Raw genomic sequence first — 16,844 nt, forward strand, 5'->3', positions numbered from 1 at the left:
TACCTTCTCTCTCTCTCTCTCTCTCACACACACACACTCATTCTTAAGCTCTTTTTTCCTCCAAATTAAATGTTTTCTTGGTCATTTGTATGACAACATTGCAGCTTGTATATTGTTGAATGTTTATTTCTCATTTTGAGCAGCCACGATATGTTCAGTTTGAAGTTGTACCTAGGGAAGCCCTGGCAGAAGACACAGGAGACATACAGAATGAAGCAGGATTTAAGACAGATGACAACAATGGGTTGGGGTTTGGTTTGCGAGATACTACTCTCTTACTCAGTTGGTATGGCTCCAAAAGGCCTGGAAAGATGCCAGGAATGAGCAAAGACCCACCAAAATAAAACAAACAACAAAACCCTACCACAAACAACGAGAAAACAAAAAAGAAAGAAAAAGAAAAACAACCCATCAGGTTGTATGAGGTTGTAACGGAGTTCTGTCTATGAGATGCTTTTGGGGTGACCAGGGTACACTGACTGCTCTTGTCTTCCACCCCAAGGCAAGTCAGCACCCTCTAGAGCCAAGGAAAACTCACCGGAAGCTGAGGGGGACAGCAGGGAGACAAGAGTGGGTGACTACCATATTATGCAGAGTGTCAGCTCCATGAAAACAAGGATTGCCTTTCTTGTTCAGTGAAAACCACAAGTGCTGGGGACATAGTAGCCTCTCAATAATTATCTGTTGAATGAATTTCATCATAATGTTGCTAACATTACCCTGCCATTCCTTCAATACCTTAAGTTGTGGATCTACTGTATGGGATAGGAATGTGTCATTTTTTTCTATCAGCAAACACAGGGATTCATTTCAAATGTAGGTTATCATTCCAGACTCTCACTGTGTTAATGCCTTTTCCTAACATTTGAGGGAAACAAATCCAGGTCACATATATCATATTCTGTTTCACAAATTCTAGTAAGGCTCAACGGTAGTGCATGTTATTATTACTTAACTTTAGAGTGGACCAATAGTATTTACAAAGCGGTATAGGATGTTACAGTCAAGGTTTCAGCCCTTTTCCTTGAAGCCAATTACACCCCAAGAGATTTTTTTCTTGTTTTGGGGGGTCATGACAGAGGATATCCCCTAGGGGGCAGTGTGTGCATATGTTTCAGCCACGCAAGTGGTGCATTTCATGGCCGCCGAGGTAATTGCAAAGGCTACAGGAGATCGGGGAGTCTAAGACACGAATGCACTGTATGAAGTTGTCCTTTAGGCAGAGCAGAGTGGAGGCGACCTGAAAGGATTGCTCAATAGACGAAAACCTAGTGACACAGCAGAAAATTGGGGGATGGTAACTTTCAAGGCTCCAGCCGCCTAAATGCTTAAGGTTCAACACAGGAATCATTTGACATGCTCCTTAACATTTGCTAAGGGGTTTTTAATATTTTTATTTATTACACTTTATATTTCATGTTTCTGACATCCATGCAGAATTGTGTTTCATTTTCTTGTCTATTCTAGGTGGCAGTTCAAATTCAATTAAAGTTAACCAGTTTTAATTGAGTAATAATAGTTGATACTGTATTATTGAGTGCTTATAATGTTCTCAGTGTTTTACTTACACATTACTTTAGTTAACGTTTCCACATCACCATGAGGTGAGGACTGTTAATATTCTCACTTTACAGATGGGAAAACTGTGGTATAGAGAGTTTACACAACTCGCCCAAGCTTAATAGTCTGAGTCCAGGACATATTCTCTTAAATATTTTACTATGTCACCTCCCAAAGAAGTGCCTCTCTAACTTTTTAATTTAATTTAATTTTACTTTTGAGAAAGGTCTTGCTGTGTCACCCAGGCTGGTGTGAAGTGGTGCAATCTTGGCTCACTGCAGCCTGGACCTTCTGGGCTCAAGTGATTCTCCCACCTCAGCTTCCCAAGTGTTAATAGCTGGGACTACAGGCATGTACCACCATGCCCGGCAAATTTGTTGTAGAGACGCGGTCTTACTGTGTTGCCCAGGCTGGCCTTGAACTCCTGGTCTCAAGCGATCCTCCCAACTCAGCCTCCCAAAGCACTGGGATAACAGGCCTGACCCACGGTGCCCAGTTCCTCTCTAACTTTAATGAGTTCACATATCACTTTGAGACCTTGTTAAAATGCAGATTCTGATTCAGTAGATCTGGGCGGGGCCTGAGAGACTGCATGTCTAACAAGCTGCAGGTGATACCAATGCAGTTGGTTCGTGGACCACATTTTGAATAGCAAGAACCTAAAAAGGAGTGTGTATTGAGGGTAGAGGGATGTGAGGATGTAAAGATGTGCATGGCGTAGTCCCTCCACTCAAGCAGATTATACCTTCTAGAGAAGGTTAGGGCAACTACACAAATGGTGGATATTATGAAAGAAAGTGTATGTCCAGGGCCACAGAGGCACAAAGCAACTCAATAGGTACTAAGTGAGGGACTTCCTTCTAGGATAGGACAATGCACTTCGGGAAGGACAAGCAAGATGAATGAGGTACAGTTCCTGCCTGTGAGTCGTTTGCAAGCTGGTGGGGCAAGGTCAAAGGACACACATATAAACCTAGTATGGGCGTAGGTTTTACAAAAGAGGCTGCCCAGGATGATTCTGGGAACAGGAAGGAGGGACAAAATGAGGGAGGTGAGCATTTCTTTTTCTTTCTTTTTTTTTTTTTTTGAGATGGCGTCTTGCTCTGTCACCCAGGCTAGAGTGCAGTGGCGCCATCTCGGCTCACTGCAAGCTCTGTCTTGCGGGTTCATGCCATTCTCCCGCCTCAGCCTCCCGAGTAACTGGGACTACAGGCGCCTGCCACCACACTCTGCTAATTTTTTGTATATTTAGTAGAGATGGGGTTTCACTGTGTTAGTCAGGTTGGTCTCAATCTCCTGACCTCATGATCCTCCTGCATCGGCCTCCCAAAGTGTTGGGATTACAGGCATGAGCCACTGTGCCTGGCCAAGCATTTCAATCGTGACTGGAATTAGAAAGCTCAAGGAACAGAGCTCTCAGCTGGCTGCAGACCTGGAGAAAGGCCTCATGAAAGAGATGGGATTTGAGATAAACCATGAAAGACAGATGGGGTTTTGACAGTGCATAAGGAAGGATATTTCAGGGAGGAAAAACCAGTTTAATCCAAAGTTCTGGAATACAGCAGTACAAAGCAAATTTGGGGCTAAGGGGATAGTCTTATTTTCCTATCTATACACTGTACGGAAATTGTGCTGAAAACCATGCTTTAGAGCAATGGTTCTCAATCCATATTGAAAAAAATCACTTAAGGAGTGAAGAAAGATTTCGATGCTGGGGCCTTATCCCCAGAAATTCTGATCTCATGAATCTGAGTCAGAGGTGAGAATCCATGTTTTTAAATCTCCTCATTTTTATTTAGATAATACGTATGTGCAGCCAGATTTGAGAACCATTACTCTAAGCAATGATTCTCAAATTGTGCTGCCTGGGTCAGCAGCCTCAGCATCACCTGGGAACGTCTGGAAATGCAAATTCTCAGGTCCCACCCTGGACCTACCGAATCGGAAACTCTGGGGGCGGGGCCAAGAACCTCTCTTTTAACAAACCCTCCAGCGATTCTAATGCAAGTTCAAGTTTGAGAACCAATGTTTAGAGCCTTGCTCCTCCAAGTATAGGCCACTGGAAGCTTACTACACACATGGAATCCCAGGCCACCCCTCAGGACTGTTGAATCAGAACTGCAGTTTAACAAGATCCCCAGGTGATGGGTGTGTACATTAAAGTCTGGGAAGCCTGGTGATTTTCAGGGTAAGAAGTCTAAACTTTTTAAAGACAACAATGGGAAGCAGCTGAAGATTATAAAGTGGTGGTATAACTGATGAGCGCCCCAGGAAGAACCAGTGGCTCACTGAACGTAAGATGGGTTGAATAAAACAGATCCTGCACGATACACCTTAAAAATGGATCCTGCACGACGATCCTAGAAAGAAGTCCCAGAGAAAATCCCCTTGCCACTTCCACTTCCAGGACCTTCTTCTCCTATTCTTTCCTTCTTCCAGGGTCCAGGAGAGAACAGTGCACTGGGGCCTCTTGCGTTGCTGCTTGGAGCTCCTTTGACGGTGGAATCTTGCCAGCCATTGATCCAACAGTGGGAGTTATCGCGGCAGTGCAACTGCAGTCAGGCCTCAGCTCCAGCTTGTATAATATTTCTGATAATAAGAGAGCCTAAATGAAGCATCGTTTAAAAGGCCTTCACTGCTAATTTGGCACAGGGAAAAAAGCCAGCACATTATACTAGGTTTTCCAGTCATTCTACTTGTGCTATATGGACTCTTTGAATAGATGTCCATAATGAGATTACTCAAAATGGAATTCATTACCTGACTTCGGATGTATTGCTTTTTAACTAGAAATAAGAAGGCTACACACTCTGCTCCCAGCGTTGGTTGTGTGACTGCCCCACTTCTCCATTCCAGAATGGGTATGGGAAACCAGGGTGAAGAAAATGCCCAGGAAGCCTGGGGGTCGTGGACAGTAAGAATGGAGCAAACAATGTGCTTCATTAGGACGGGCCCATTGGAACCCCGGGCCTCTGCTGCTAAGTTCTGCTTCCACAGTCTCACCACGGGGATCACAAGCCAGTCACCTCCTCACTAGCATAATTGGAAAGACTCTAAGGGGCCCCGAAGTGCTGAAATGCTGTAAATTAGCAGCGTTCAATTCTGATGAACATTAAAGGGAGTGTGCAGTTAATTCCTCCACACATGCTGATCGCAAAGTCTTCCCACTGGGGGCTTTTGGCTTGGAGCGTTACAGGGCCATTTGTTCTGCATGGCTTCTCCACCCAGGCAAGGACCTCAAGGTGAGTTAATAGGCTTGGCTTCTCAGCACTTTATTTTAATCTGTATTTACCATCATCATATATATTTTAACAAACCTCTGGTGCATGGCAGGCCATTGAGCACTGCACAAACTAAGAGAGACGGGGCCCTGGTTTCACTGGTAGAGGGCGGCAACTACATTCAAGGCGGTAATTGAGAAATCCTGTCTTGTATGCTAGTTGGTGGCGCTCCCTGGTCGCCACTGGCTCTGCTGTCTGCCACATGTCTTCCTAGACCTTTGCTTCTTTATGCTGGGGCCACCTCCACTGGACTGGCAGGAAGAAAGTGAGGTCATGTCTATAATATCACCTCTCACAGCCTCGGTTACCATTGCCCATTCTATTTTCTCTGTCCTCTCATTCTTTCTTCGTCAAACTCTCTGTCTCTGGCATGCAGTGTAAAAATATTGCTGACAGTGGCTTTCTATGAGATAATAATCTTAAATAGATGATACATGGATAATAAGATAGAGTAAAACAGGATGGGTAAATTGATAATTGCAGATTAGAAGGAAATACAATCAGCAAACAAAACAAAAGCCGAATTTAGGGGGTAATAAGCATGATGTGTTAGAATTGTTAAGAGTGAGATATTTTCAGATACAAGTCTTTATCCCTGAAGTAAAACCAAAGCAGCCTCTTTACATGTTGCGGAAGTATGTCTGAAATGGCACATTCTATTTGTTTGTTTACACATTTCACATTTTAAAAGCAAAAGGAACTATCATTACAGATATTTTTCTTCATTGCTATAGGAACTAAGAGGGAGCAAAATGTTATCATGGGTTATAATATTGCCCTGGACAATTGCAGGACAAGCCACTAGCCTGAATTATTGTTGTTATTTTAATTTGTATGTAAACCTTGTCAGATGTCTTAGACATATCTTCAAAAATGCAAACTAATAGCCATCATCATCTGATGTTCCTGAGACAAATGTGACAATGACAATGTGTTGTTAAAGGCCACGCTTGCACTATCAAAATAATGAGACTGTGGCCCACGCTGCCTGATAATTTCAGCTATTTTTTTGTCACTATGGGTCATCACTTGGGTAATACTACAGACAGACCTGATATCAGCTATTTATATAGCTAGAGAAAGTCACATTTTCCCCTTTTGGGTGAGTGCAAAGGGGTACAACTTTCTTTGTATTCCATGACCTTCCAATCTTACACAGATTATACGTCTAACACCAGCCTTCAAGAATTACTGAAGTGCTGGGAACTAGCCCATGGTACATTTGCCCTGGCTTGCAGGCAAAGATTTAGCATCAGGTAAATCTTTTTGAATATACTGAATGCCCATGCATATGAATTCTTTGGATGGCCAGGGAGGCGTATGTAAGGATATGGCATTTCTTCTATTAGGTTGGTGCAAAAGTAATTGCGTTTTTTTTGTGGTTACTTTTTAGAAGAGCCGTCCTGTCTTCTTCCTCCTCTTGGAGCTTGAGGCTCCTTGGAGATCAGATGGATATGCTTATTAGACTCTCTGGTGAATTTTCATTACTGTCCTGCTGAAGCCTCAAAATATAGGACAATGAGTTCCCCACTTGCTATTGCCTGGGCCAGGAGCCACTAGAATTATCAATATGATGTTTCCAAATGATACATTTATTTTGTGGAATTTTTGAACAGAGGACCTAAAATTACTGATTTTTGTTGTTTGTTGGTGTGGTTGTTCCTTCTTTGTAGCATATCACAGAACAGAACTAAGACTCTTATCTGAAATAATTATTAATAAAGTCATGCATTGTTGAACAACAGGAATGCATTCTGAGAAATGCATTATTAGGTGATTTCATTGTTCTTCAAACATCATAGAGTGTACTTACCCAAATGTAGATGGTGTAGACTATTACACACCTAAGCGATACGGTATAGCCTCAACTTACACAGCATATTATTTTACTGAATACTGTAGGCAGTTGTAACACATGGTAAGTATTTGTGTATCTAAACATAGAAAAGTACAGTAAAAATGTGGATTGTAATCTGATGGGACCAACATCCTGTATGCGATCCATCATTGACTGAAATGTCATTATGCAGTGCATGACTGTATTAAGTATTCATTGTTGAAATATGCTTAAATTGCAGAAACCGGCTAAAGGTTTCAGGGGAAGAGGCTGAAAAAATTTAACAAACCCCTTAAGGAGAAAATATCTTGTACACTAACATATCTGAAAAGTTTATGGTAACAAGGCCAGGTGCAGTGGCTCACACCTATAATCCCAGCACTTTAGGGGGCCGAGGCAGGCGGATCACGAGGTCAAGAGATCGAGACCATCCTGGCCAACATGGTGAAACCCCGTCTCTACTAAAAATACAAAAATTAGCTGGGCGTGGTGGCACGTGCCTTTAGTCCCAGCCACTCAGGAGGCTGAGGCAGCAGAATCGCTTGAACCCGGGAGGCGGAGGTTGCAGTGAGCCGAGATGGCACCACTGCACTCCAGCCTGGCAACAGAGAGAGACTCCGTCTCAAAACAACAACAACAACAACAACAACAACAACAACAAAGTTTATGGAAACACAAACACACTTTTGCCATTTGACTATAGTTGCTGAAATGTTCACTTCTTTTTTATTATGTAAGTAATAAGTCCTTCATCACTCTAAAAACATCAAATCATATAAACTTATAAAGCAAAATTTGAAAATTATCCTTCATTCCCTTGCGCTTTCTCCATCTCTATCCTTTCTAAACTCTCACATCCATCCCAGGAAATTATATGCTTCCTTCCAGTTTTTATCCTATGCTTTTATAATATTCATATACATATGTACATATCTTTTAAAAATGTAAATGGGATCATATCATGCATATTGTTCTGCAACTCACTTTGACCACTAAATATGACCTGGAGGTTTTTTCCCCGTCAGTAGATACAGCACTCTCCCTTTCTGTTTCACAGATGCCCAGTGTTCCATATTAAGGATGAATCATAGTTTATTTGCATATTCTTCTGTTGACTATTAGTATGATTTTTTACATTTTTCCTATTTTACACAGAAATAGGAAAATGTCAGAATATTCTGGAGTCCATGTGCAAGCATGTCTTTCGGATGCATTTCTTTTTTTTCTTTTTTTGAGACAGAGTCTTGCTCTGTCGCCCAGACTGGAGTGCAGTGGCACGATCTCGGCTCAGTGCAACTTCCACCTTCTGAGTTCAAGCAATTCTCCTGCCTCAGCCTCCCTAGTAGTTGGGACTACAGATGTGTGCCACCATGCCTGGCTAAATTTTGTATTTTTAGTACAGGCGAGGTTGGGATGTTGGGATGGCTGGTCTCCAACTCCTGACCTCAGGTGATCTGCCCGCCTCAGCCTCCCAAAGTGCTGCGATTACAGGTGTGAGCCACTGCATCCAGCCTTAGCATGCATTTCTAATATAGAATTCCTTTCACAATTTTAGTAACTACAAGCCACTCCTCTTCCAAAAGGGCTACCCCGTGATATTACAGTGATATTGCTGTATCGCCAGTGGTTTTGCAGTTTCATAGCCAGGGCATCCTTTCAAATATGTTCTCCTAGAGATAGTAGGCTCAGTACTTTAGAATCAAACAACCCTGAGTTTATATCCCAGGCAGTTCAAACACTTAGCTCCCTGGGCAAGTTACTGAACCTCACTCAACTTCCATTTCCTGCCCGTAAAATGAGGATAATATTACGGATTCTTGGGAGTTGTTGGGAGGATAAATATGATAACGCCTAAAAAGCACTTGGCACATAGTAGGTGCCCAATAAGCCATAGTTATTAATGAATCCAGACATGACTTGAATTCTGCAACTTGAGAGAAGGAATACAGTAACCAGCAGTTTGCAGAAAGAGATTTCCTGAGAAGAAAAATATTCAGATGAATATATATATATATATATATATATATATATATATGCGCCACATTTTGTTGGTTTTGAATTTTATCTGTGTTTTTATCTTTTTATTAAAAAGATCAGCCAGACATGGCAGCACATGCCTATAGTCCCAGCTACTTGGGAGGCTAAGGTGGGAAGATCACTTGAGCCCAGGAGTTTGAAACTAGCCTAGGCAACATAGCAAGATCCCATCTCTAAAAATACATGTTATATATGAAAAGCCACTGATTATATGTGCTCCTTCAACCTTTGATCTACATCTGCGTTCAGTCTCAAGAAGTAAACTCGGTGCGGACAGTATTACTCATTTATTTCTGTCTATTTTGTATAACGTAGAGGTTTGTGCAAGGAGGTATGTTTTGTTAATTATATTTTTACAGGTTAATATTAAAATGAACTGGCATTCCCTAAGCACACACTGATGTAGATGTCCAATCTAATTGATCACTTAGTCCTCTGGCTTAATGCTGAAACCTGTCTTTCCCTGCCCCACCTCCCATGGCCTCTGTAGCCAGGGCTGTCTCTACCACTGGCTCTTCCTGAGCCTTTTGGCTTTGTATTATGGGGTGGTTGCTGGCACCAGTTGCTCTCCACATCTGGGGGACCCTTCTAAGGGAACATTTATTTTAAAATTAATTTACCTCATTTGATTTCCTAGTTTTCAGCTGTTGTAACAAAACTGTTCATGCACTCGATCACTCAGATTTGGATGGAAATATTTGTCCTATTAGCCTGAGTAATAGCTAAGGCAGGACGCTCATTTACTCCCAACAAGCCACCTGGGACTTATAAAGGAGAAATGGTTTCCAAATCTCTATGTCCAGTAATATCCCCATTGCCCTAAGCCTAACTCAATGAAAGAATTAAAATTTGTTTTCTCAGCTGCCAGCTGACATCCCCAAAAGAGAAACAGAGACAAATACAAAGGGATACTTGTGAGTAGCCCCTTTTATTAAAAAAAAAAAAGGCTTTTCATGGTTTTGATAAGAAAGGTACAAAAACAGCAATGAAATTCAAAACCAACAAAATGCTGCCCAAGCAGACCTTCAGGCAGAGGATGACATGGTATGGAGAGGAGAATAGCATCGTAGCTAAAACATAGTCCCTGGCCCACTCCTCCTTGCCATTTTGCAAGTACGTGACTTTGAGAATGTAACATGACCTCTGTATACTTCATTAATTGCACCAATAAAAATAAGGTTAATTACAGTATCTACCTAATAAAATCAATGTGGAAATTAAATGAGTTTCACAAATACAAAGCACCTAGTGCCCCATACAAAGTAAGTGTTACGTACATGCTGGCTACTGGAATTAGTATTTAAGAGCTTAGGATCCAGAATAGGCTGCCTAAATTCAAACCCTGAATCTGCCACTTATTACCTACATGACCTTGAGCAGGTTACCTAACCCTTTGAAATGTGCTCCCGCATATGTTAAGTGGGGATGATAATGGTATGTCAGGGAATTCTTTGAGAAGCAATGGGTAAGCTATACAGTGTTTGGCATTTATAAGGTGCTCTGATATTAAATATAATACCTGCTGATATTAAATATACAAAATATAATATATTATATATAATATATATAAATTTATATATAATACATATTATATATTTAATATAAATATATAAATATAAATATAATATAATATATTTTAACATATATTTATATATAAATATATCAGTGCATATTATTTTTGGTAAACTATATTGCAAGATATTTGTGCCATGTCTACAACAAACTCTTCTGGTATGAGCTGACATGGATTCCTGCACTCTTTCTTTCTGCCTTTTGATTTCTTACAGAGTTTGGTTTTAAACAAATGAAGTCCCACAGAGGACTATGTGGCAGCAAAGAATGACATTCCTTATTAATACATCTTTATTGTATGGATGAGGCAATGTGCAACCAGGGAACCTTGGGCCTCAGCCAGAGCAGTCATCTCAAGTAACAAACGGACCTAATTATAAGGTGGTTTTACCTAAAAGGTCAGCCTCAGCCCTGTCACAGGAGGCTGGCATCATAGGAAGCTTCTACTGTATTATATTGTACATCAATATTAACATGTGTTATGACTGTTATGTGAATGTTCTTTAGAGGACTTAGCTTTCTGCTCTGTGTGCACAATCATGCACACACACACACACACACACACACACACAAATGCTTTTAGTGGATGCAGTAGACCCTCTAAGTCCCATAATTCTGAAAGCTGACTTTGTTGCTTGGGGACTGATTTTGCAGGCTAGTTGCACTGTTGAAATGAGTCTTTGCTGCTTGTAAGTCTTGTTCCATAATTTCATTTGGCTGAAGCAGGAGACAAGTACCTCATTTTAATTAGAATTTCAAGCAAACTGCATTATGTCGTTGTGTGTTATTCTACAAAAAGATACTGTATAAAGGACAGCTGTTGATGGAGTAAAGCATCCTGTTAACTCTGCCTGAGAAACAAAAACACTTTTATTCACTTCATCAGTTCTGTGACTATGCTGCTTCTGACGCATCCCATGGAACAGAAAGATGTGCCCTGGAGCTCTCCAAGACAGCAAATGTTTGAAACAAGGTGCTAGGTAGTAATCCCAGGGCCCATGAAAATGTGACATCACCATGTCATTAGAGGGCAAATTGCAGGTCCTATCCTGCTCTCTGTCTCTGCTGGCTTGCTACAAATCACAGTACTCTCTAAGGAATCCACTCTCTGCCTGTTGCTCTGAGGAAAGCTGTAGATTGTGTTGAAGAAAAACGGAGGCTGTGCTGCCTTAGACCTGCAATTAAGTCCCTGCTGCTCTCCAAACCAATGAGTCCTTCCAAGTAGTAATCTAATTTATTTTTCCCATTTTCTAAGTAATGCTAGGGTAAGCGTGTTCATCATTTTAGACTCACTGATTCTAATTCCTAATTCAGACTTGTTTGATCAGTAGAAGGTAAACAACCCCTAAGCTATCACCCACCCTCATTTATTTGGAAAGAGAGAGTTTCAGTAGGAGAAGATAAATAGCATGTCAAACATGGTTTGGAGGGGCTGCAACTGAATAATTTCTAGTTTCCTATGTCTGTCTCCAGCTGTTGTGGCCCAGTGTGACTCTGGCAGCTGTGTGCTGGTTTGGCTGAGCTGCTATTCAGTCAAATCAGATCAATACTTGTAAGCATTTGTTTGATATAACAATCGCAGGCCAGTCCAAGAATTCACACATCGAACCACAGGCATGGAAAGGACTGTTTTCCAGTTATCTGTCTGTGCATACAAGATCAACTGGTTGATGCCTGTAATCCTAAAATCCCCTAGAAAATAAAAGGAAGACCACATTTAGAGGATTGGTGGACTCGAGTAGCCCTGGGGATGAATCAATTCAATTCCATGAACATTTATTGGGTGCTACTATAGACAAGGAAACATAGGATACATAAAAATCAGCAAAACACTGTCCCAATTCTTGAGTATAATTTAATACCAGGTTATAAAAACATCAGTAGTTAATTAATTATTATTTAGACTTGGCCTTGTTCCAAAAGGACTTAAGATGTAAGAATACTCTTGAAAATATATACAGTGGGTCAAAATGAAATAAAATAAGATTACATGAGAAGAGTTTAGGGAAAATTAAGGGTGGGGAGGTTCAATGAAGCTGGAAGTTTAGAAAATGGAGACCATGAGAAATAATGCTTACTTACCAGTGATGGATCATAAATTTGTCTCAGAGCTTCTCAGAAGCCTGAATAAAACTGGAAACAAAATGGATTTATTATATGATTGACAATGTCTATGTTGATCTTGCTCACGAAGGAGGAGGGCTATACCAGGTATGGAAATGACACAAATCTTTCTCACATAAAGATGACTTTGATTTGTTCTAGTCAGCAACTACAACATACTTATGTAGAATGCAATGATTTTCATAGGCTGGTAGCAAGGACTGTTTGTTGCTTATGTAACAGCCATTCCTTGTCACCTTCACCCTTACTGCAAATAACCCTCTCCACCATCATGTGCACACACACTGAAAATGCTAGATAATGGCTCTTGCAGACTCCCCTGGACATATGGCTTAATCATGGCCAATGGAACCCCAAAAGAAGGATGCTGGGAAGCTCCTGGTTAAGATTTTCCCCTCTGATAAAAAGACACACTGAGGGAGAAGCTGCATTTCCTACCTTTGGATATGGTTATAAGAAGACATACCCTGAAAGGTGTCATCATCTTGTGACCAGGAGGGGATGAGCATCTGAACTAAGCCTATATGCCGAGTTGGGAAGTAGGGCAAGTGTTTCATGAAGCCACAGAAAAAATAAAAGCTCGGATTTCTGCTCCAAAACTAAGATGGGCAAGAAAACTCATGCCAGAATCTAGAAAAAATTTGATGTACATTATAAGGAAATAGATCTGCATGAGAAACATCTACTCAGGTTTCATAGAGATGATTTTTTAAAAAGAAAGATGTTTTTATGGCCCAATTAGAAAAGCTAAGTATTTTTTCCACCCTTACTATATGATGTTATTCTATGAAATGAGCAGAGTCCTGTTGGCCTTGCCCCTCCTTCCCATCTTATCCTTCTACATCTAGGTTGAGAATGAAAACCCCTGTAAACAACTGCATTTGTGAGATAGACTGAACAGAAGGAGGGAGAAGAGGCAGCAGCATAGATAAGCTGGGAGAGGAAGGTCTTAAAATCCTCATAGGTAAAGTCTATGGGAAGAAATAGGCAGTTAACAATCATTGCAGCGGCACAATCTCTTGTTTTTCAAGCAGTAAGCCGACTTGAATACCAAATAACCAGGCAGTAGGTGATGGAGGAAATGACACCCTGATAGAGCAGTGACACCCTAAAAACTCTGATAGGGACAGAAAATTAGACTAGAAGATATTTGTGTCAACCTTCCCTCCAGCTCAAGATCTGAGAAGGGAGTTCAACCATCAAACAGCTAGGCAAAGAGAGTAATTCACTCACCCTGTCTTGATAAACATGAAGTCTGGATATATTTATCCGTGTTCTAGCATCAGTAAAGATACTAGAAACACAAATGAGACTGGTGAAAACATATTATAGCATAAAGAAATGGGAATATTTGGCTCAAAGGAGTTCATCTCTGAAAATGATCTATGACACGATTAAGAAGGTATTATCAAGAAACCATTGGGAATCCTTGAAAGAATGCCAAAAGAAAGACCACTAGAAATTAGGAGCTTAAGGAGAAAGATAGCTCAGATTAAAGGTGAAATTAAAATTTAGATTAGTGAAATTAACAAGGAGCCCCAAAGATCTAAATGGGACTTCCAGGTAAAGATGGAGCTTTGAACAAACACATCTAATTTTGCTCCCTCTGCAAACCCTTATAACACTATAATAGAGAGATTTTGTTTGGTCTTGTTTTCATATAGCAGCCCACATAGGTACAGAAAATGGAAGAAAAGAAAAAGTGGCAAAATTCTGATGCCATAAAACAGACAGACATATGGAAACAGACTTAACAGATCTGAGAAAGCGGAATCCTCAACTGTAGGTAGGGAAAGCTGAGAACCAACCCAATTTACACCACAGTCCCCCTCCAGAGACTCAGAAATTAGCAGCAATAGTCCTTCTAGAAGCCAGGATGAAAGAGTGCAGGACAAAAGATTAGGAGGATTGAGAAAATTAGGAAGAAACTAGATCTCTGTGCCTTCCCTCTCCCTTAGATTGCCACTAGATGCCATCTCTTCTCCCCAGCAGAAGCCTAGAGGTTTATATTATAGACAGGGTAAAATAGAAACTCTCAGCTTAAAGACAACAATGGAGACCTCTCAGGTTTTGTACCAAAAATAGGAAGATTAAGTATCTGTTTGCATACTGACTGCTGAGCACTAGTTTCTTCTTCCATTGGCTCCGAGAATGGAACTTTATTTCTCATGAAAGAGATGGATGAGTCTTCTCTAGGGGACATGATCAGCCCATGGTGCTGAAGCCCCCAACATATAGTTGGCTCTCCTTTTCTGTGGTTCCTCATCCACAGATTCAACAAACTGCAGATTGCAAATATTCAGGAAAAAAAAGATGCACATAAAAAAACCCAATAAAATATAACAAATATTTGCATAGCATTTACATTGTATTAGGTATTATAAGTAATCTGAAGATGAGTTAAACAGGAGGGTGTGCACAGGTTATATGCAAATACTACACTCCATTTTATACAAAGGACTTGAGCATCTGTGGATTTTGGTTCCACAGGAGTTTTGGACCAATCCCTGCTTATACTAAGCGATCACTGTATTGACAATGGGAATAGTAAGCACTCTTCAGTGATTCACAGAGGACAGTCTGCATCTAGGCACTCTGAGTTTCAGGCAGCTGTTTAGCCCTCATCTCTTTAATATAAGCAAACAATCAAGGTTTTCCATAAATCCAAGAAAAGCAGGTAGTATGGTGGGGGGCGGGGGGAGGAGAAAACAAGAGAGAAAAGGAACCTGGATGAAAAAGGCAATATGCAGGGAAAAGAAAACATTACAAATAAACTGTAATTAGTATCTTTCAAAATATAAAAGATTTGTATACGTGAAACAAGAACAGGGTGCCCTAAAAATGGAACAAAGAAACAAACAAAAACATAAAAAAGCCTTGGGTATAAAATGCAATGGAAAAATGTAATTTACATAAGTGTTAGAAAATATCTGAATGATGCTGTGAAACTTTGAATCAGTCATATGAAAGTTAAACTTGAAAAGTGTTCCTGGATTGCAGAAGCAAAATCAAAGAGATTTAAATGGCAAACAGAGGATAGATATGGAAGATATGTAATGGAGAGCAAACACAGATCACTGGTGTTCTTAGATCAGTATAAATAGAAGAGAAACCAAAGCGAAGACGAGAAAAACATTTCTGAGCTGAAAAAAAAAATCTGTACTTACTGATTGAAAGCACCCACTACATCGAAGCAAAATGAATTTTGAAAGACCCAAATGAAAGTACATCCTGGCCAAACTTGAAAACTTAAAAGAATGAAGGGGATTTATGAGCCCATTGGCAAAATAAATGACTAGATTAAAAGGAATGCAAATAAGACTGACCTCAAATACCTTTTCTGCAACTTGACATACCAGAAGACAGTGGAATAATGTCTATAGAATTTTAAAAATAAACAATGGCCGGGCACGGTAGCTCACGCCTGTAATCCCAGCACTTTGGGAGGCCAAGGCAGGTGGATCACCTGAGGTCGGGAGCTCAAGACCAGCCTGACCAACATGGAGAAACCCCGTCTCTACTAAAAATACAAAATTAGCCGGGCGTGGTGGCACATGCCTATAATCCCAGCTACTCGGGAGGCTGAGGCAGGAGAATCACTTGAACCCGGCGGGGGTGGGGTGGGGGTGGAGGTTGAGGTGAGCCAAGATTGTGCTATTGCACTCCAGCCTGGGCGACAGAGTGAAACTCCGTCAAAAAAAAAAAAAAAAAAGAAACAGTTATCATGTAAGAATTTTGTATGTAGCCAAATTTTGTGTGTGAAGGCAACAGAAGAAAGTACTCACAAATATGCAATGTATCATTCATGTGAACTTCTTAGAAAAAATTATTTGAAGCTGTAATTGAAATGCCTGAGAGAAAAAACAAAATTTTCAAAGTTTCGAAATATGAAGATAATTGTATAAACCATCTGGCTGCAAACATTGAACCGTTTAGAATTGAGAGATATCCAAATTAATTTTTGTAAATGTTATTATAAAAGTGGATACCAATTTCAAAACTCATTTTTAAATTAGAAGATATATAATGGTTGGAAGGAAAAAAGAAGAGCGGGTGGGAAGATAGACGGGAAAGAAGAAAAGGGAGAGGGAGAGCAAAAAGTTCACTTTCGTTTTGATTACATGAATGATGACAGAGAGGTGGCAGGGTAAGTCTTAAAGTACTGAGTTTAAGCACAATCTAAAATTGTGCTTAAACTCAATAGTTGTCAAATGTTGTTGTGCATTGGAATCAGCTGGGGATCTTTATGAACCACTGATGCCTGGCTTTCACCCTCTGATGGTTTCATTTAATTGGTATGGGGTGCCCGAAAGCTCCTCTGCCACTTCCAATGTGCAGCAACATTTGGGATCAACTGGCTTAACTCAATAAATAGAAAAAAGTAAGAATGGGAAGTAGATTTCAGCTTGTGTTCCAACCCTTAATTGGCAATG

At 40.5% G+C, this 16,844-nt stretch overlaps 1 long non-coding RNA gene across 1 annotated transcript; it reads right to left on the reverse strand.

Annotated features, from left to right (window-relative positions):
* Positions 1-1,365: 1,365 nt before the first annotated feature.
* LOC134737760 (uncharacterized) lies at positions 1,366-15,635 on the reverse strand. The gene is made up of 3 exons (XR_010122976.1): positions 15,579-15,635; positions 12,370-12,420; positions 1,366-4,149 (listed from the first exon to the last, which is right to left on the reverse strand). It is a non-coding gene; the product is annotated as an uncharacterized LOC134737760 (long non-coding RNA).
* Between the last annotated feature and the right edge of the window lie 1,209 nt (positions 15,636-16,844).

The sequence above is a fragment of the Pongo pygmaeus genome, chromosome 11 (assembly GCF_028885625.2).
Source record: "Pongo pygmaeus isolate AG05252 chromosome 11, NHGRI_mPonPyg2-v2.0_pri, whole genome shotgun sequence".
In the NCBI taxonomy this organism is placed as follows: domain Eukaryota; kingdom Metazoa; phylum Chordata; class Mammalia; order Primates; family Hominidae; genus Pongo; species Pongo pygmaeus.